This window comes from Piliocolobus tephrosceles, chromosome 2, assembly GCF_002776525.5.
Source record: "Piliocolobus tephrosceles isolate RC106 chromosome 2, ASM277652v3, whole genome shotgun sequence".
Taxonomy (NCBI): domain Eukaryota; kingdom Metazoa; phylum Chordata; class Mammalia; order Primates; family Cercopithecidae; genus Piliocolobus; species Piliocolobus tephrosceles.
The window spans coordinates 54,625,785-54,648,742 of record NC_045435.1 but is presented as its reverse complement, the minus strand read 5'-3'; positions in this window follow the sequence as shown (position 1 = coordinate 54,648,742).

Here is a 22,958-nt window from a genome sequence, read left to right as displayed (position 1 = left end):
AATCCCTAAGCCTAGCTAGGAAGGTGACCACTTCCACCTTTAAACACGGGGCTTGCAACTTAGCTCACATCTGACTAATCAGATAGTACAGAGAGCTCACTAAAATGCTAATTAGGCAAAAACAGGAGGTAAAGAAATAGCCAATCATCTATTGCCTGAGAGCACAGAGGGAGGGACAAGGATCGGGATATAAACACAGGCATTCCAGCCGGCAAAAGCAACCCGCTTTGGGTCCCGTCTCTGTATGGGAGCTCTGTTTTCACTCTGTTAAATCTTGCAACTTCACTATTCGGGTCCACGGTTGTTACTGCTGGAGCTGAGCTTTCGCTCCCCCTCCACAACTGCTGTTTTCCACCGTGGCAGACCCGCTGCTGACTTCCATCCCTCCGGATCCGGCAGGGTGTCTGCTGTGCTTCTGATCCAGCGAGGCGCCCATTGCCGCTCCCAATTGGGCTAAAGGCTTGCGGTTGTTCCTGCGAGGCTGAGTGCCCGGATTCGTCCTAATCTAGCTGAACACTAGTCACTGGGTTCCACGGTTTTCTTCCATGGCTTATGGCTTCTAATAGAGCTATAACACTCACCGCATGGCCCAAGAATCCATTCCTTGGAATCCGTGAGGCCAGGAACCCCAGGTCAGAGAACACGAGGCTTGCCACCATCTTGGAAGCAGCCCACCACCATCTTGGAAGTGTCCCGCTGCCATCTTGGGAGCTCTGTGAGCAAGGACCCCCTGGTAACATTTTGGCAACCATGAGGGGATCTCCAAAGCGGTGAGTAATATTGGACCACTTTCGTTTGCTATTCTGTCCTATCTTTCCTTAGAATTGGAGGAAAATACCCGGCATCTGTCGGCCAGTTAAAAACGATTAGCATGGCTGCGGGACTTAAGACTCAGGTGTGAGTCTATCTGAGGAAGGGCTTTCTAACAACCCCCAACCCTTCTGGGGTGGGGACATTGGTCTGCCTGGAGCCAACTTCCACTTTCAATTTTCTTGGGGAAGCTGAGGGCCAACTAGGGGCAAAAAGCTGTCATTCCGAACTCCCAGCAGTAGCGGTTGAGATCATGGGGCAGCCAGAAGCCTCTACTCAACAGTCCAACATGCGTGCGCCCCTACCTTTTCTTCTGACCCATACCTCCTGCAGCCTGACCCCGACTTTCTTGAAAGTGTAGCCCCCCAAATTCTCCTTACCTCTGAATCTACTTTCTCTGATCCCTGTCTCCTAGGTACTAATTGTTCAGACTTTCATTTTCTCTAGCAAGTTGTATCTCCAAAGGGATCTGAGGAAGCTCTATGCTGTGTCCTTAGGCACCTGGGCTGTAACCCAGGGAGGCTTATCCCCGGTGTCACTCCTGATTTAGGAATACAGCTCTTGACATGTGAGACCCGTTCCCCACCACCCTTATCAGGGCCCCAATTGCCAGGGCCTCAAGTTTGTAATGGCTAAGAGAGAGACGAAGTCTAAAAGAAAAAAAAAAAAAAAAAAAAAAAAAAAAAAAAAAAAGTGCCCTATTCCTTTAAAAGCCAGGGTAAATTTAAAACCTGTAATTGATAATTGAAGGTCTTGTCCATGACCCTGTAACAGTCCATTGCTACTTTGTTGTCAGTGTAAATAAGGGCGTAGCCTGAAAGCACTGAGGCCACTGACAACCCATAGCTTTACTATCAAAAATTCTTAACCCAGTAACCGGCGGATGGCCCAAATGCATTCAGTCAGTAGCGGCAACTGCTTTGCTAAAAGTAGAAAAGTAACTTTTAGAGGAAACCTCGTTGTGAGCACACCTCACCAGTTCAGAATTATTCTAAGTCAAAAAAAGCAAAAAGGTAGCTTACTAACTCAAAAATCTTAAAATACGGGGCTATTCTGTTAGAAAAGGGTAATGTAACTCCAACCACTGATAATCCCCTTAACCCAGCAAATTTCCTAACAGGGGATTTAAATCTTAATTACCATACAAAGGTCCAACCAGACCTAGGAGGAGCTCCCTTCAGGACAGGCAGGACGATAAATGGCTCTTCCCAGGTGATTGAGGAAAAAACTACAATGGGTATTCAGTAATTGATAGGGAGACTCTTGTGGAAGCAGACTTAGAAAAATTGCCTAATAATTTGGTCTCCTCAAACGTGCGAGCTGTTTGCACTCAGCCAAGCCTTAAAGTACTTACAGAATCAAAAGACTATCTCAATCCTGACTCAAAAGGTTCGCTACACCCTCTCTGAAATGAATTTGCGTAAGAACTGTTGTTTATGGGAATGCATCTTGACGGGGCAGCTGGGTTGTTATGAAATACTCAGGAACCCAGCCCAGCTCTAGGACTCACCCCTGAGCACAAAGGCAACGTTGGCACTCTGGTAAAGGATCACTAGAATCCAGCAGCCCAGACTCCTTTCTTTGTGGTCAAGGCGGGAAAAGAGGTGCAGGACTGTTACATCGGTGAGTGTAAGTAATCCGATAAGCAGCGGTCCATGGGTGGTTACGCACCCTGGAAAGGAATTCACCCCTGAGCACAAAGGCAATGTTGGGCATGCTGATGAAGGACCACTAAAATCCAGCAGCCCGGACCCCTTTCTTTGTGGTCAAGAGAGGCGGGAAAACAGGTGCAGGACTGCTACATCGGTGAGTGTAACTAATCCGATAAGCAGAGGTCCATGGGTAGTTGCACACTCTGGAAAGGAATAAGCATTCGGACCATAGAGGATGCTCTAGGACTAATGCTCGTCGGAAAATGACTAGGGGTGCTGGCATCCCTATGTTCTTTTTTCAGATAGGAAATGTTCCCCACAAGGCAAAACACCCCTAAGATGTATTCTGGAGAATTGGGACCAATTTGGCCCTCAGACACTTAAGAAAGAAAAGACTTATATTCTTCTGCAGTACCACCTGGCCATGATATCCTCTTCAAGGGAGAGAAACCTGGCCTCCTGAGGGAAATATGAATTTTAACACCATCTTACAGCTAGACCTTTTTTGTAGAAAAGGCAAATGGAGTGAAGTGCCATGTATTCAAACTTTATTTTCATTAAGAGACAACTCGCAATTATGTAAAAAGTGTGATTTATGCCCTACAGGAAGCCCTCAGAGTCTGTCTCCCTACGAGCGTCCCCCTGACTCCTTCTCCAACTGATAAGGACCCCCCTTCAACCCAAATGGTCCAAAAGGAGATAAAGGAGTAAACAATAAACTAAAGAGTGCCAGTATTCCCCAATTATGCCCCCTCCAAGCAGTAGGAGGAGGAGAATTCGGCCCAGCCGGAGTGCGTGTACCTTTTTCTCTCTCAGACTTATAGCAACTTAAAATAGACCTAGGTAAATTCTCAGATAACCCTGATGGCTATATTGATGTTTTACACGGATTAGGACAATCCTTTGATCTGACATGGAGAGATACAATGTTAGTGCTAAATCAGACACTAACCCCAAATGAGAGAAGCGTTTCCATAACTGCAGCCTGAGAGTTTGGCGATCTCTGGTATCTCAGTCAGGTCAATGATAGGATGAAAACAGAGGAAAGAGAACGATTCCCCACAGGCCAGCAGGCAGTTCCCAGTGTAGACCCTCACTGGGACACAGAATCAGAACATGGAGATTGGTGCCGCAGACATTTACTAACTTGCGTGCTAGAAGGACTAAGGAAAACTAGGAAGAAGCCTATGAATTATTCTAACCAAAGTTCAGGTCTTTTCTGAGGAGCAAAACTTCTTTTTTCACAAACCCAGTGTACCATCACAGCAAGTTTAAAGACTGGTGACTATTAGCATATTAACTAAAAACGTTGCCTAAAGGAGGAAAATTTTCTCCTTAGAAAGAAATGAACAAAAAATGAATGACAAGCCAGTAGCATTAGAATGGATGAAAACTTTACTCTCCTACCACTAATTAAGAAAAGGTAAAGCCGGCCAGTGTAGCATTTGCATGACAAAGAAAGCAGTGCAAACAGAAAGTGGCTCAAGATTAATGTCCCCTTAAGATTCAAAGTTGAAAGGAGAATATAGAACAGGAAAAATTTTACATTTGCTCTTGCAAGCTTTTGTGGCCTTCAAGGGCTTTATCCTCCAGGGGAAAGAGGTGTGCTTGTCATTCAGACCTGTATGACTTTAAAAGAGCAAAACTGTTTATCTTTGCTTTCACATATGTAAGCCATCTTCCTTTTTACTCTTTCTTTGTAGTTTCAAACTAAAGAGTATGTTGCTGCTGATATGTGAGCTAACTTCACTCATCATAGGCTTCCAAAGTTCCTGTCCCCGCTAGTACTGAAATTCAGAGAAAATATAATGATGCCATCACACTGAGTCAGTGTTTGCAGCAGATGGAGGTTGATGCTATAAAGCTAATTATTTTTTCTTTAGGAACGCTGCGTCGTTATTTGGTGAAGTCTGTGAACCAGCGTCAGTCCCATGTTATTTGTTAGTGGTCTATGGCAAGAGAAGTTACAAATTTGACACTAAAGGTTTAGAGACATTAAGCAAATTAACAGTAATTTTACAACTAATAATTTTAATAAAAATAACCTGTTTTTGTTCTTATTGCATTTTCTTATTAATTCCTTTGTATTATGTTGTACAAAATCACCTTTCAAAGATGTGGTAGATTTTATTTTTAAATGATCTTTTACTACAGAGCATTTGAAATAATCTGTCTGAACACATTTTTGGTATATTGCAAATTCCCACTGGAAAGATAACAAAATCAACAGCAACAACTACAACAATAATCATTTTTGCCTGTAATATTATAATTTATGTTGTTGTGGCAGGCCAGTTCTCACTAACACAGGACTTCATACCAACTATTTCAGCACTGAATGGTTGAGTTAAATATTCAAAGCTGAAAGAGCCAGTGATCTTATACAAAGGCTGGAATATAACAAAAGCACACCAAGAGTTTGGCTTAGGCATTTCCTGGGCCTTGAAGTATGACTAGATTATGAAGGAATTCTTAAGAAGACCCATTTAGGATTATTGGGGGTCTGAAGAAACTCCCCAGGCCTCTACAAACAAGTTTATTGGAGGTCTGAAGGAACTCCGCAAACCTCTGTGACTTAGGAGGAGACAAGATAAAAGTAGTGATCCCAGGACCTGGACCTATTCAGATTAAATAAATTTACAGAGATTCCAGAGGAAGGTCTTCAGGACTCAGATCTTAGTTATAGATTAAAAGAAGTTAATCACGTATGTCTTTTGATCAATGCATACTTACACATAGACAAATAATTTAGAAGGTGTATTAGTCTGTTTTTAACACTGCTGATAAAAACATACCCAAAACTTGGCAATTTACAAAAGAAAAAGGTTTAATGGTTCCACATGGCTGTGGGGCAGGGGGGCTCACAAACATGGTGGAAGGCAAAGAGGAGCAAGTTTTGTCTTACATGGATGGCAGCAGCCAGTTTGTGCAGGGAAACTCCCTGCCTCTTTTTTTTTTTTTTTTTTTGAGACTGAGTCTCTGTTACCCAGGCTGGAGTGCAATGGTATGATCTCAGCTCACTGCAACCTCCGCCTCCCAGGTTCAAGCAATTCTCCTGCCTCAGTCTCCTGAGTAGCTGGGATTACAGGCACCCACCACCATGTGTGGCTAATTTTTGTATTTTTAGTGGAGACAGGGTTTCACCATGTTAGCCACGGTGGTCTCAAACTCCTGACCTCAAGTGATCCACCTGCCTCGGCCTCCCAAAGTGCTGGGATTACAAACATGAGCCACCACATCTGGCCAAAACTCCCATTTTTAAAACAATCAGCTCTCATGAGACTCATTCACTATCAGGAGAACAGCATGGGGAAGACCCACCCCCATAATTCAATCACCTCCCACTGGGTTCCTCCCACAACATGTCAGAATTGTGGGAGTTACAATTCCAGATGAGATTTAGGTGGGGACATAGCCAAACTATATCATTCCACCCTTGACCCCTCCCAAACCTCTTAACACATTTCAAAACCAATCATGCCTTCCCAACAGTTCCTGAAACTCTTAACTCATTTCAGCATTAACTTAAAAGTACACAAAGTCTCATCTGAGACTAGGCAAGGACCTTCTGCCTATGAGCCTATAAAATCGAAAGCAAATTAGTTACTTCCTAGGTACAATGGAGGTGTACGAAATGGGTAGATACAGCCATTCCAAATGGAATAAATTCACCAAAGCAGTGGCTACAGGCCCCATGCAAGTCTGAAATCTAGCAGGGCTGTCAAATCCTAAAGCTCCAAAATGATCTCCTTTCACTCCGTGTCTCACATCCGGGTCACACTGATGCAAGAGGTGGGTTCCCATCATCTTCGGCAGCTCCACCCCTGTGACTTTGCAGAGTACAGCCTCCCTCCTGGCTGCTTTCATGGGCTGGTGTTGAGTGTCTGTTTTTTCCAGGCACACAGTTCAAGTTGTTGGTGGATCTCCCATTCTGCTGTCTGGAGAACAGTGGCCCTCTTCTAACAACTCCACTAAGCAGTGCCCCAGTAGGGACTGTGTGAGGGCTCAGACCACATATTTCCCTTCTGCACTGCCCTGACAGAAATTCTCCATGAGAGCCCTGCCCCTGCAGCAAACTTCTTCCTGGACATGCAGGCATTTCCATTCATCATTTGAAACCTAGAGGGAGGTTCCCAAACCTCAGTTCTTGACTACTGTGTACCCATAGGCTCAACACTATGTGGAAGCTGCCAAGGGTTGGGGCTTGCCCCCTCTGAAGCCATGGCCTGAGCTGTACCTTGGCTCCTTTTAGTCATGGCTGAAGTGGCTTAGATGCAAGGCACCAAGTCCCTAGACTGCACACAGCATGAGAATCCTGGGCCCAGCCCATGAATCCATTTTTTCTTTCTACGTATCTGAGTCTGTGATGGGAGGGCCTGCTGGGAAGACCTCTGACATGCCTGGGAGATGTTTTTCCTATTGCCTTGGGGATTGACATTCAGTTCCTCGCTATTTATGCAAATTTCTACAGTTGGTTTGAATTTTTCCTTAGAAAATGGATTGCATCTATTGCATTGTCAGGCTGCAAATTTTCCATCCTTTTATGTACTGCTTCCCTTATAAAACTGAATGCCTTTAACAGCACCCAAGTCACCTCTTGAATGCTTTACTGTTTAGACAGTTCTTCTGCCAGACCCTAAATCTTCCCTTCTCAAGTTCAAAGTTCCATAAATCTCTAAGGCAGGGGCAAAATGCCACCAGTATCTTTGCTAAAACATAACAAGAGTCACCTTTGCTCTAGTTCCCAACAAGTTCCTCATTTCCATCTGAGACCACTTCAGCCTGGACTTTATTTTCCATGTTGCTATCAGCATTTTGGGCAAAGCCATTCAACAAGTCTCTAGAAAGTTCTAAACTTTCCCACATTTTCCTATCCTCTTCTGAGTCCCCCAGACTATTCCAATCCCTGCCTCTTACCCAGTTACAAAGTCATTCTTATTGTCTTATAAGACAGACTTATCAAAGTCAGTCTTCTGCATTATTGGGTATCTTTTCAGCAGCACCTCACTCCTGGTACCAATTTACTGTATTAGTCCGTTTTCATGCTGCTGATAGAGACACACCTAAGACTGGGCAGTTTACAAAAGAAAGAGGTTAAACGGACTTATGGTTACATGTGTCTGGTGGGGGAGCTCACAAAGTGGAAGGCAAGGAAAAGCAAGTCATGTCTTACATGGGTGGCAGCAGGCAAAGAGAGAGCTTGTGTAGGGAAACTCCCATTCTTAAAACCATCAGATCTCGAGAGAGTCACTCACTATGAGAGAAGAGCCCAGGAATGACCCGCCCCCATAATTCAATCACCTCCCACCAGGTTTCTCCCACAACACTGGGAATTGTGGGAGTTACAACTCAAGATGAGATTTGAGTGGGGACACAGCCAAAACATATCAGAAGGTATATAAGCTCTGGAAGACTTTATAATTTTTAGTTGGTCTGGAAATATTTTCCAGGCCTTCTCCCTGTAACTGGTTAGAGAAATAAAAACTCTCTTCCCCCCCATTCATCTGCATCTTGTTATTGGGCCACAAGAATAAGCAGCCTGACCCTCAGTTTGTTCTTGGAACATTTTGTTGTGTAACACCTACAACTGGATCAGTGACTTATCTCATTGGATAATCTCAGAGAACCTAAGGAAGTTATTACCATTCCTACTTTATAAATAAGGAAACCGATACTCAGAAAGTTAAATAATGGCAATGTATAATTTTCAAGAAATTGAAAGACATAGTTCTTATACAGATATAATGTACTTGTTAAAAATTTTAAAACTCATTAAAAGAGGAACCAGTAGAATGATAAAGCTAGCTCCAATGGGGATTCAAGATGTTACTGGAAAGGGGTGCCGTTCCAGATCCAAGAGAGAGTTCTTGGACCTCACACAAGAAGGAATTCGGGACAATGTTTTCTCCCCCAAGGTAGTTCATAGAAACTAGAACTCTTCTTCCTCAAAGCAAGCCATAAAACCCATAAAAGTCATTCTCTATTACTCTCTCTCTTTTTTTTTTAAGATCCTCATTCCAAAGGTGTCCTGCCTTGTACATAGGAGGAAATAAGGCTGCACAGAGAGGCCAAGAATAATCCAAGCAGACAGGCCCTGCTGGGTTTTCCCTCAGTCTTTTTATCACCAGTAAATCATACCTTTGTCCAATCACAGTTCTACAGAGCTGTCCATTCTTCATCTAACCCAAGCATATAAATAGACAGTTTTCCTGCAGTTTTGAGTCTTTAGTTCTGATCTCCTGCGTCATGTAAAATTTCGATTACATACATTTGTTAATTTTTTTTCTGTTAACCTGTCTTGCTACAAGTGTCTGCTGTGCCCCTTATGATGGCTAAGGACATGTACCATACTTTTCCACTCTTACACTTCACAAAGGAAAGTCAGAAAGTGACAATTCTAGGTTTTATTGCTTGCTTTGGGGGGGACAGGAATTCTAGTTTCTGTGGACTTGATTTAGGAGACTGGTAAGGGTGGGTGACAGGAGGTGGGAGAAGGTCATAGGGACCTTGCTTCTGTGGCCCTCTCGTCTTCTTCAGCTCAAAAATACTCAGTGTGCCAAGTTAGGAGACTTTGGGATGTTGTGTTCAGCACTCTGCCATTAGTCTACATGCTATGAATATTCAAATATGAGAGAATTTATTTTCACATTCATCTATATTCTAGGGTATTGATTACATACATAATGATATGTGGAAGGATGGATACCACTTGCTGTATACTACTTAAAGGCTCAGGCTTTGGATACTACTTTGGATACTTAACTGAAATTCTAACTTACTTGTTTTCTAGCAGAATGATCTGGGGAAAATTATTTAACCTCTCTAAACCTTCTTTTTCTGATGTATACATGGAGATAATATTAATAGCACCTCATGGAGCTTTGGTGAGGATTGCGTTAGAGAATGCCTGTAAAAGCTTAACACAGTACCTAACATGCTTTCTCCCCAGTTCTCCTAGTTTCTTCCTGTTAAGTGTTCCATTAACATAAAACTCCTGGCTTTGCTTTGCACTCTCACATATTACGCCCTAGAGATGGAGCAATGATATCTATCTGAATGGTGACCTTGAATGGAGAAAGCAGGCATGCATATCCTGGTCCCTTCTTTCTTTTTTCTTGTGGGTATGCTGCTTGTAAGTATCACGTATTTTTATCATTGAGCAGGACGTCATTTGCCTGCACATACAGACCGGCTTCTCTAGCAATAGTTTAATCCATATAGATTATTTTGATGCTTTTTTCTTATTTCTCAAAGGGTTTAGAACCTGGGCAAGGAACAGTGTTACTCCCTTGAACCTCATGATGGCTTATAGAAAATTTGATGAAAGCTCTTTTTAGCTGTATATGTTTTTAAATGGTTACTTTACTGCTTTTTAGTTTGTGTTTGTTTTTAAATTGGTTACTTAACTTTATTGAGCTTTATTTCTTTTTTTATATATATACTTTAAGTTCTAGGGTACATGTGCATAACGTGCAGGTTTGTTACATATGTATACTTGTTCCATGAATAGGATAAAATTATTAAGTTCTATGGGTTATTGTAAACTTGGAAAACTATTCTGTATGTGAACTCTCTGACCTGTAGCCAACATTCTATCTTGTGACCAGAATTCCTGTCAAATATTTCGCTCTTGAGAGTATGTTTATTTTATATATAGGGCGACTTAAGCATAATAACTAAATTGGTATTTTGCATGAAAAATATAAACTCTTGGATAGATAACAGTGGAACCAAAAGGAAACTTTTATTGCTTTTGAATAATTAGGATAGTAACTGCCAGTCACTGCTTTGCTTTGTAAAAAGTTTGAAAGTACATTTGGACTCAGAGAGTTTTTTGCTGATGTCTAATATTAGTCAAGATACATTTTATTAAATCAAATTATTCAAATTTAAAATCCTGTGCTAACAGGATTGGGGTATGAAAAACAAATTATTCCTTAAAGTACTAACTGGAAAATCTATCATAAATGTGAAAAAAAATTCAAAAAGAGACTTTGATCAAATAGCTAGAATTCATTCTTATGATGAATATCTATTAGAAACAAAATAGATGACTTAAAAAAACCACATGAGTATCTTTCATGATAAAAGAAAATCGTAAATAATTCATGGATAATTTCTCTTCAGTGTGTTGCTGATTTTTAATTAAATCCAATTAGAGTCAATTCATTTTATCACATGCAGTTTGTTTCTGTACCATCTTAGTTTCAAACTATTTTTATGTTCCTAATTCTAAACTCTGTAGGCTATAAAGATGCATATTGCAAAACCTGTAATGCTGGTATTTAGAGTGTTTTTGGTAACAAAAAAGAGCACGGCAAAGGGATTATTTTTTCCCCTGAGCTGATAAATGTTATGTATGAAGAATGGACATGAATTAATGGTTCTGTCAGTAATTCTGTAGTTACGCCTTCGAAGCATAGGCACCATTTCCTTGAATTCCTGGGAAGCTATATTTTATGTTTGCTTTCTTTTGACAATGGTTTTTGTTAAAACTGGGTTGCTAATAACTCCCTAAAGCAAGTTAGTTTACTAAGCAATACAATTTGACAAATGCTTATTAGTAAAAGCTATACTCTTGAGATTTACTTGACTGAAGTGTCCCATTGATTGTCATTAATTATCATGTTGATTCACAAACAAGTTTCTATGTTCATTTGTCACTTCAGCAATTTAGATATTGATTGGATCCATTTGGATTTATAATACCCAAATTGAGGCTCCCTTGAAAACTTGTCAAAAGGTACAAAAGATTATACTGACAGTCAACAGTACAGAACACAACAGCATTATATTTAAGCAGTTAATCATTTCTGGAGAAGAAAATGCAGTAGTTTCCAAAATAAATTGGCTAAAAGAGTACAAGGAAGTTGCCAGTGGAAGGCATTAGGATGTATTCTTGAGAATTCAAGTAGGTACAATGGTAGTCAGTGAATAGCGGGTTTTTATTGTTTGTTTGTTTATCTTTTAAAAATTCATGTCACTTACAACCTCTAAGAACAAAAACATACCTATAGCTGTCAGGTCTAAAGCATGGGATTGCAGGCCTTACAGGGCAATACTCTTAGCATTTGCTTTTAGGAAGAACCTAGCTTCTGTCAATAAGTATATATCCAATGGAATGGTGTTGTTTGCCACAATGTTAAGATGGAAGAAGCACTGGATGGAGGTCACAAATCCCATGTCACAAACCCCAGGCTCTGTCACTTAGCTGTGCTCTTAGTGGGAACTTGGGCAAGATATTTAGTGACTTTTATCTTGCCAAAGATATCATTGAATGTAGATGTGTCATTATTTTATTTGCCGCTAGGAAAGAAAAATACCAAGAAACCGTGGCACAGTATCAATTGTAAAATGCAATTTCTGAGATGCTAAAAGGTATTGAAAAATATATATTCTGAAGGGCCTTAGTTCACTTATTTATCTATGAATGGAGAAGACTGGGTTAGATTGGTAACCATTTAACATAAACTCCTTGGAATGCTAATATGTATAATGTTAAATATAATTTTGCAACAAATAAGATATCCAAGAATACATGCCTGTATATTTTATATACAATAATAATAATTTATTATTTTCCCAAAATAATAAATGGTAAATAAAATCCCATTTATTTTAATAAACTTAAATAAATAAATTAAATCCATGAAGTATAGTTTCCCCTTCTCTGGTGACTTCAAGGAGTTAACAATTTCATGTTCCTGGTGTTACTGCTAATTTTCATCTCTATTCCTAATTCTCACTCTCCCCTCTTCACACTCTGCCACCAAATGAGTGTACATACAACTTAGGTTGACCCGTGAGAGCCCCTACATCCCCATCCACAGTGACGAAACAGAGATGGGCTTATGAACCAAACAAGTCTAATTAGATCCTTTCCTGAGATTGCATATGAACTCTAGGACAAAGAAAGTCCCTTTATGGTTGGGGTTGCGTGTCAGGAGCATAGGTATCTAGCATTCATTTTATAGAACTGTTTAAAAAAAAAAAACTGTTGGAGAAAAAAGCCAATTAGAAATAAGGAATGTATGCTGGGCATGGTGGCTTACGCCTGTAATCCCAGCACTTTGGGAGGCCAAAGTGGGCGGATCACTTGAGGTCAGGAGTTTGAGACCAGCCTGGTCAACAAGGTGAAACCCTGTCTCTAGTAAAAATACAAAAATTAGTCAGATGTGGTGGCAGGCACCTGTAATCTCAGCTACTCAGGAGGCTGAGCCAGGAGAATCGCTTGAACCTGGGAGGCAGAGGTTGCAGTGAGCTAAGATCGTGTCATTGCACTCCAGCCTGAGTGACAAGAGTGAAACTTTGTCTCAAAAAAAAAAAAAGAAAAGAAAAGAAAAATAGAAATAAGAAATGTGAAGAGAAAAATTGCTTTGAGGACATTGTTTATATTGTTGAGTTCTGCCCTAAGGCTAGACCACCAGTGGCCAATGAATTTTATAAACCAATGGATGTCCTTTTTGCTTAACTTGTATGTTTCTGTCATTGCTAATTAAAGGATTCTAATACAGGGGTCAGATATAAAAGTATATTCAGATCAATCACATCTTCAAAGGGACTGGTTTTTAAATGAACTTGTCTTTCATGAATGGACATTTCCTACTAAATTTTGCATTCATTGAGAGTAGTGATAACTCATCCATTTTTTATATATGCAGTGCTTAGCACGCAATGAACCTGGCACACACTCATTCCTCCATAAGTCTTTTGGTGAACAAATGAATTGTAGGAATTTGAATGTTGAAATAGGAAAGACATGGAACAATGAAGAGGGTGGAAGATGGTGTGATTCATTTTATTTAAAGAAATCAAGATTATCCAAAACATAAGATGTTAGCCAGCATTTTCCAAAGCACATTCCCTGGATCTCTATTTTATTTGGGGACAAATGTGTATGTTTCCCAAACAAATTCTACATATATATTGCCTACCATAGTACCTGGCATGTAGTAGTAAATAATCAGTATATAATTTCTGTGTTTGTGCTTTTAGTGGCAGATTCTTTTTGAATTGCATTTTTTGAGGGTAAAAAGAGGCTAAAAGTTAAACTTGTTCTATTCCTTACTGTCTGGTTTCTATCATTCCTGAAATCTTCATTATTTTCTCGAACATTTACTCAAAATCTACATTACTTTCTTCTCTGACTTCTGCCAAAATAACCTAGTGCATTGCATCTCAAAGTGTGGTTCCCTTAATCATTACTGCTCCACACCAAATAATAAATTAGGACAAAATATAAATCAGTGCATTCCTTCCTTCATCAGAAAAAAATGTCAGTTGAACTGAGTAGCATCCTTAGTAATACAGCTAGTGTGTCTTCTCATTGGTGCTTCTTCTTGACAAAGACCAGTAACAACTGATTGATGGATCTGTACTTAAAGTAGCAGTGACCTGTAAAACAACATCAAGCTGTAATCAGGAACAGCTAGGAATAGCCAGAGGACTTGAGACTAACACACAGATATCCCTGTCTTGCAAAGCTCTTGTTTCATGGTTAGAACTGGTTGTGGGTGTGGGTGTTAAATTGTCCTCTCCATATTGCAGATCAAAATGATAGAGAATCCTGTCATTTTTTGTCATCATTTTATTTTGTTGTCTTATGTAATTTTTTTTTCATAATTTTATTGCTTGTCGTATTAGTCCATTTTCACATGGCTGTAAAGAACTACCTGAGGTTTAATTGATTCATAGTTCCACATGGCTGGGGAGGCCTCAGGAAACTTACAATCATGGAGGAAGGTGAAGGGGAAGCAAGGCATATCTTACATGGTGGCAGGAGAGAGAGAGAGGGTGAAGCAGGAAGTGCCACACCCTTTCAAACAACTAGATCTCATGAGAACTCATTCACTGTCATGAGAACAGGAAAGGAGAAGTCAGCCCCCATGATCCAATCACTTCCCATCAGGCCCCTCCACTGACATGTGGGGTTTACAATTCAGGATGATATTTGGGCGGGGACACAGAGCCAAACTGTATAACCTGTAGTTCCACATTTACATGGGTCAGCTCTTAGTCCCATACATTCCAAATTACATTATTTAAGCTTCTTACAAAAGGGCCTGTTCATTTCAGTGGATTTCTTGTAATGTATATTTGATTAGGACTCATTTGCTATTCAAACATTGCTTTGTTCATCATAAATTAATTTTTTTTTTTTTTTTTTTTAGCCAATATTGTTAGAGCTTCTTCTTCTAACCAAGAAAGATCTTTAGAAATTGATGCCCTCTGTGCCTTTGGTAGATCCCAGAATCGATGAATGGTGATTAGTTGTTTAAAGGAGACAGGGTTTTCTTCAACTATAAAAAGGGGAAATGCCTACGTGAAGCCCAACCTCTACCCTGAGAAAATTCTCAACGAAAAGCAATAGCCATGTTGTCTCACATCAGTGGTTTCTCGTCCTATACGTTCTGAGATGTGATCTCTCAATCCCATTTATGTAAAAGTGGAAGAGTTTGTCCTTCTGTCTGTATTCCTCTCTCATGTTGTCTTGTAGACCTCTTAATATCCATTCACATGCTTAACATGTAATCTTTATCCATTTATTTTGCTCTGACCTAAGGCAGATAGTCACCTTCACAATTCTTTTAGGTAGTCAGAATGTATACAATGTGATATGAAATCATAAAGGGAAAAGTGGTCTTACAGTTCTTATGTATTTGTTTATATTACACATTTTTTTTTAAAAGCCAAGCTGGAGAAATAATGTTTTCATTGGCAAGAGATACTAAGAATTGTAGTGATTGTTCACTAATTGGTTTCTCTGTGCCAGGGCTGTACTGGGCATATGGCTTATATAATTTACTCTGATATTCACAACAACCCTATGATGTGAGTTTTATCATTCTCATGTTAGAAGATACATGAGATTTAGATTTTACATGACTTGACTAGGTTTATGCAGCTAGTTCAAAAATCTGGGTCTCGGCTCATGTCTTTTAAAGTTTCAAGCTAATATTCTTAAATATTACTGTGTGATATCTACTGATGATGTCAAATGACTGAATGAAAATTGCATTTCCTTAGCTATCATTAATAAACAGTCTTCTCTAATTAATTCTGAGTTCATAGCCAAGTATTTCCTTAAGAAACATGTATGTAGGAAATACGTTTGTGTGTGTCTAGATTCTAATGATCTAATGATACAGATAATCCCTGTGGACTTAAGGTAGAAAATCTAGTGCATCACCCAATCATTATGCATCAGCAAATGAGAATGAATCTGTATTTAGTTCAAATAATATTCATTAAATAACATACTTTATTTTTTGTTTTGTAGCATAATGGGAAAGTAATCAACATGTCACCTTTGTTGGATTCTTTACAGCTGGATGATTTCTGAAACGCCAAACTTTACCGGGATTAAGCCTTTCCTATATACTAATATTTAACTATTTACAAATGAATACAAGCTTTGGGATGGCTGAGGGATTTTGAAAGAGAAGTCTACTATCAAGCATATGCAGAGCTTCTTTTTCTTCATCTTCCTTCCAGGCCTTGGTGCCATATTGAGAACTTATAATTAGGCCCTAACTCAAAGCCTGCCAAGAATGTATTTTCAATTTTTGTGCTTTGCTATCTCAGCTATTTCAATTACATATATCCATGCTGTAGGAAACATGTTATCCTAAATGTTTCTGGGGGTTGATTTTTTTCCAAGTATTTCTAACTTTTGTTTAAGCATAATAAAAGTTAACTGAAATTAACAGGAGAGCTTAACTCAGAGAATCTCATCAGTGATTATGTCCATTCATTAAGTTTTTTATGTCAAGGTGGGATTGTGCTGGGCATTTCTGGGATTTGCCTCATCTAATCTTCACAATAACTCTGTAACTTAGGTGCTATTGATCTCCTTTTTAGAGGTAAAGAAACTAACCTAGGGAGATTATATACATTACTAGTTATTCCACATTATGACTTGGCTTCTAAACCCAAGCTTTTAACTACTTTAGTATGATTTGGCAAAATATATTTTAGATTCCTGTTAATGGCTCATCGTAATCTCTTTCATTCCCAGAGGGAGTTAGCAGTATCCTCATTTTGCATATGAAAAATCTCAGATATTGGAAAACTAGATGACCTACTCAAGATAACATATTTGAGACATGAAACAGTTGGAGCTTAATTCCTTTTTACTTTTTAAATGATTAGTATATGATGCAGAAGCTTTTTAATTATTATATTCCTTGCAAGAGAAATTAGTCTATATTTTGAAAGCATCATAAGACAAAACACACACCTGCGTTGTAATCATATAAAATATAAGTTTTTATATACTGGTTTCTGTGTTTGAAACTAACATATCTACGTAGTAATAGAGTGGCCCAGAACCATTGACTATAAAACAAATTTTGTTTCTTTGTGTTATAAATCCAGTAAGCCCTGCAACTGGTTTATTTTGAAAGTCAGGTAAGGTTTCTTTGCTCCCTACAAGGAGGCATAGATCCTATGAATCTGGGTTCCTGCTGGGAACAAGTTGGTATACAAACCTACCCCTGAGTGTGACACTAATCCTCTGTCCTCAGCATCTAATCCCAAGCCTCCCCCAAGGGTAATTTGGAGGTTCCTCGGATTTGGGGATTAGGGGTTACAAAACTGCCAGGTGACTAAGGGATTTTAGGCTGAATGGAAAGTTTAAAAGACAGGGGTTTAGGGAGGCTCTGTCTACTTTTAAGTATCTTCACTGCTTCCCTCTGTCTTCCATCTTCCTTCTCACTCCCTACTCCCTTTTTCTCTATCTCATCTTCTTTCTGTTTGCCTTCCTACAAAGGACAACAAAAAAGGGAGAAAGTGTGAAAATCTCCTTCGGTAACTGGGGGGTAGGGGAATGCTGCATTTTCTCTTTTGCTAGAATTCTTTCCAATCACCACTTTGTACTAGAACTCTGCGATTTTCCACTTGCTTGCCTACAGTTCCTCGTTTTTCTCAATTCCCTCTCTTCTGCGCATGATAAAGGTCACACTGGAACACATCAAAATATGAGGGTACTATTTCCCACTGCTTTTCAGTCCTCAGTTGTTTCTTCTCTGCATGATAAAAAATGAAAGCCAGCTACAAAAATTTCTTTGTACTCCATCAATTCTGTCAGGATTGTTAGCTATGACCAAGAACACTACTTACAATGGTGTAAACATTAATGTGTCACTCCACATGTGCAGAGGAGGCATGAACTCCACATCTGTTACCCTCAGGGAACATACTGTATTTTTCTTGGACTATCTCAAGTTGTTTTTTTTCCCGCAAGTCAGCTTTGGCTTTAGGATGACTTATGTCAGGTAGTAAGATAGGGATTCCTCTGTGTGTTGACTATCCTATTTCAGATTGCGCAGCTCCAGCTATTGGTACATAGATGTAGATATGAACAGATGCTGCAGAGGCAGATGTAATAAGACCACTGAGAGACCACAGAGAATTGACTGCATAGAAACATAAGTAGATAGACAGATAGATTGATTGATTGATTGATTGATTGACAGAATAAGAAATTGAGTATTTATTTACATCTGTATACCCAGTACCTTTCCTAGTACATCACACATTGTGGGCCTGAATGCATGCTTACTGCATGAATGGAGAAAGAGGACCACATAGCTTCCTAGCCACGAAGGACTGCTTGTTATTTCTTGTCCTCTGAATGTAATTGGAGCCCAAACTCGGAGTTGATATTATCCCAATTTACTGAGACACCAACTAGCACAGTTAATTCAGGCTTTGTTTTTACCACATTCCAATTTTGAAGAGCTTATCACAGGCTACTTATCATAAGTAGCTTATCACTACTGTATGTGTGCATGTGTTTGGGGCAAAGAGAGAGATATATATTTTAATATGGAATTCAAACAATCTTGTGTTGGAAAGGCCACAAAAGACATGGACTCCTTTATAACTTCCCTACAAGTGAATGTTGACTGTATATTTGATTACCACTAATGAAGGGAACTTACCACCTCATGCATTTTTGAGAAAATCTGAAACGTTCTTCCACATATTGAGTTGAAAACTATCTTCCTGTAACTTCTATCCATTTATTCTGCTTTTATACTAATTCCATACTTTTTCTTCCAGAATGGAAAGATGCAAATGCTAATCGAGGGATTATTATCCCTGCTGAATAGCAGAAGTTGCTATGTTTGTATCCCCATTAAAGCATCTTTGAAACTATTCATTAACCTCCAAGGATGGCTCCTGGGACATAGAACATTTGAAAGCAGCAGCTCTAAAACAGAAATTTCGCAAAATACTCTGGCATGAGGACTTTCACCATTTTAATTTGGAGAAACGCTTTTTACTCCAATTGTATTTTCCCACTTGTTTTTTTTAAACTTAAGGAGACTCATACACTGTATATAATGGCAATTCCAGACTTTCTTCTAAAGAAGGAAGTTTGTATCTGCTGCCCTACATTTCTGACCTGGTGCCATGGGGAAATTTCCATTTCTTACCTTTCTCTCTCTGTCTGGTTTCTACCTGGGATGGAAGTGGGGGGAGTGGGTTCTGCAATCAGAATCTTGTACCAGAGGCACAAGACGATCACTATTAATGACATGTGCTTCACATTCATGGACTATAAGAGGAGCTTCATAAACATTTATTTCCCCAAACATAAGAGAATCATAAAGTCCCTGCTCACTAAACTGAGCAGCACTAATCTAATTTCATGACTTGTCATGGAACAATGGGCCTGAGAGGCAATTAAGGTTGTCCAAGCATGATAATTTCTCATGATAAATAGCCAGGAAAAAGAAGAGTGCTACTCAGAGACCTGGGAATAGGAGACAAGGACCACCAAGATAGTGGCGCTGACACAACCTGCAAGGGGCCATCTTAGAGCAACCCATCCACTTGCTTTTGCACTATCAAAGGTTTCCACAAAGAACTCCAAAAGCTTCTGCTTTCTTCAGAGCCTCATTTATTTTTATTAAGAGCAGATGGTGGCAGAAGTCCTCTGAGCACTTTATTAGCGTACTACCATTCACTGAACAGCAGCCAGTAGAGCACAGAATAGAAATTTCTGTCCATCTGTTCGTTTGCTTCTCCCTGCAGTCTCCATGGCAGAACAAGCAGTTGCAGTTTTAGTGTCAACAAGCATAATTAAAGGTCTGAGATGTTTCGTTGTACTGTGCTTTCATATAGACTAGATAATGCCATTGAGAGTAATTTCTGTCACATCTAAATGATTTTGCCATATAAATATATTGGCTTGTTGTTCAGGATACTGATAATTTGTTTAAATCACCTGCAGCTAAGTACATGCCTCAAAAACATCTCTTTTGCTTTTTCCTATTTTATGTTATTTGTATATTTCAAGTAGGTACCCTCACATCATGGACGTTTTAAGAGCTTGGTATGCCATGTTGATTCAAATGAATAAAAAATTAGAGGGGAGAAGATATTTTTCATATTCAGCATATTTTCTTCATATTTCTCCGATGTGCTCTGTGACCAGTCAACTATATTCTTATATTTGTCTATGGAGAATCTTACAGTTCACTTAAAATCTTAATTTTTGTTCAAGGTAGGAATTGCCTTATTTTCATGTAATTAATTATTAGGCAACACATCATAAAATAATTTTATTTTATAAAGAAAATAAGTGATGGTTGACTTTAGGTGTCAACTTGACTGGATTGAGGGATGCCTACATGGCTCTTGATGCATTGTTCTTGGATGTGTCTGTGGGGGTGTTTCCAGAGGAGATTGACTTGTGAGTCAGTGAATTGAGAGAGGATGACCTGCCCTCAGTGTAGGCAGTCACCATCCAGTTAGCTGGGGACAGATGGAACAAGCGGGTAGAAGAAGGAGGATTTGGCCCTCTGTGCTGTTTTCCTTCCAAAGCAGGACACTTTTTCTCCTCTTGCCCCTGGACATCAGGCTCCAAGCTCTTCAGCTCTTTGACCTTGGGATTGGCACTAGCAGTCTCCAGGACTCTGGGGCGTAAATGGGAGCTGCACTGTTGACTTCCCCGAGTCTTCAGGCTTGCAGTTGGCCTATTGTGGAAATTCTCTTCCTCTGCAATCCTCCTGTGAGCATGTTCCCCCTAATAAATCTGCTTTCATATATCCTGCTGGTTTTATCTGTCTGGAGAACCCTGACTAATACACAGTATTAATATTGGGAGTTGTGTGACTGCTCAAAGACTCAGTATCAAATATCTTATAATAAAAAAATTACAAAAAGTCATACAATATAGAGTAGTTTAATCAGCTAGGATAGTTAAATAACATTCTGACACTTAAAATACAAACACAAATGTGTTACAAAGGTGCAAATTGTGTGATGGTGTGTCCAGTTTATAAAAATAGGTCTTTTCTATATCATAATGAATATGTCAACACTGTACTTCTCACTTTGGGATTAGATGAGTAGACCATAAAACCTCATACTCTAGAATAATTTTCTTGTCTTTGAAAGTCTTTTTGTGATTAAATGGTAAAATATTGTAGGTATATTTGGCCTCAGGCATGATCCTCATTTATCTAAGCCCTAGATAGATTAATGACCTCTTTGACCTAAAGTGACTTCACACAGGCAGTCCTGGAATGGAGGAGGAATTCTGTGTTCTCCTCCAGGTGGCCATAAATACTTGCTGGTTATCAAATAATCTTAAATCTTCTCATTGAGGATGTTGGGGGCAAGGAACTGCATAAATTTTAGCTGAGTGATGAAAAATGTACTCAGGTAGGCTGTGGGCTATGTCATATTTTTTGGAAGGTATAATTTTCTTGACTCGGTTGACTTTTTCAAGTTTGGTTAGTAAAGAGCATCACATTATAAAATAGGTGGTCATGTACTTTCAGGCCAACCAGTTTTCAGGAGTTTGACAGTCTACTTTGAATTTTGAGAGTTCAGCGAATGAGAGACAGATATCAGACTGTCCAAACTAAAGAACTAAAGGACCATCTCAAAATTGTGAAATAGGACTCTTAGCTTCTGTTCATTATATTTACTTGAATGAAATGATGCCTAAACATGTATAGTGAGACAGAGAAAAATGTGTCTAGCTCTATAATCCTAACAAAGTATTACCATAAATATTAGAATAGTTTCATTGTGTTATCAGTGAACCGATCTTATCAAGTACTGAGTTTCTTAGCTAATATTTATAGTTTTTAATGATGTTTTAGGTGCTATTCTTTCTCTCTCTATAGGATTTATATGTAGGATTTATGTATATATACAGACTAACATACATAAGCTTATGTGATTTTATATATATATTAATATATATATCTATATATTTATGTACAGAATAACTTTATGAGGTAGGTACTATTGTTATTGCTCTTTCAGAGAAGGGAGCCCTGAGGCATAGAAAGGTTATACACATGCTCAACATCTCTTAACTGGTAAGAGGCAGAGTAGGATTTGAAACTAGGCAGTATGGCTCCAGAGTTTATATTCTTCCCCAGGGGTCAGCAGACCATTTTCTGTCATGGGCCAGATAGGAAATATCTTAGGCTTTGTAGGCTGCACTGCAGGGTCTTTGTCTCACCTAGTCAACTCCGCTCAAAAGCATCCACAGATGATAGATAAATCAATGGGCATGCCTGTGCTCCAATAAAATTCTATTTATGAACCCTGAAATATGAATTTCCTGTGGCACAAGATATGATTATTCTTTAGATTTTTTTTCCAATCGCTTAAAAATGTAAAAACCCTTTGTAGCTTGAGGCCCACACCAAAACTGGTGATGGGCCTGTGAGCCCTTTATACTTTGTTCACCACTCCTCTAAACTCTTCCACTCCAAACCGCCCATGTGGTTCATGGATGAACGGTGTTGGCATCGCTGTCCAGTTTGTTAGAAATGCACATTCGCCAGCCTACTGAATTAGAATCTGCATTTCACCAGGGGATGTATATGTATGCTAAAGTTTGAGAAGCACTGCTCCAAGCGGCTAAGACATCCTCTTTTTCATTCTAAAAAGACTGCTTTATAAAGATTGACTTTTAATCATCCCAGTAATTGGAATGAGAATGAAAACAACTGTCATTTTTCTTATCACAGAATGTTTGTGTTCATAGAGAATACTGTCCAAAACACTAGTTTGTGAGAGAGGTTCTATTTTAAAGGGAGGCTGTGATCAAATAAACTTAGGGGTCATTGTTATCTGTTCTAGTCTTGGAGATTCCCAATAATCATGAGTATGTCAAAGCCTCTGTGGAGTCCTGCAGATTTTTAAGGTGCTTTGTTTAATCTGGTGTTTCCCAAATATAACTAGGGAACCCTTTTGCTGAGAAACACTTATTAATATCATAAGGGACTGTAAGAACGTCGTGACTTAAGTAATAGTTTGAGGACAATATGGAATCAAGGAAATCGGTTACCTCAGACAGACTGATTTGGATGCCAGCCTAATTTCACTGACTATTTCTGTAACTACAGCAGACTTGTCTTATACTCTGCAAGGCTGTATCATTCTGCACCCCCCCATCCTGTTTACATCTATATGTTTTGTGGCTTCAATAACACTATTTCAAGTTATCTCACCTTTCTA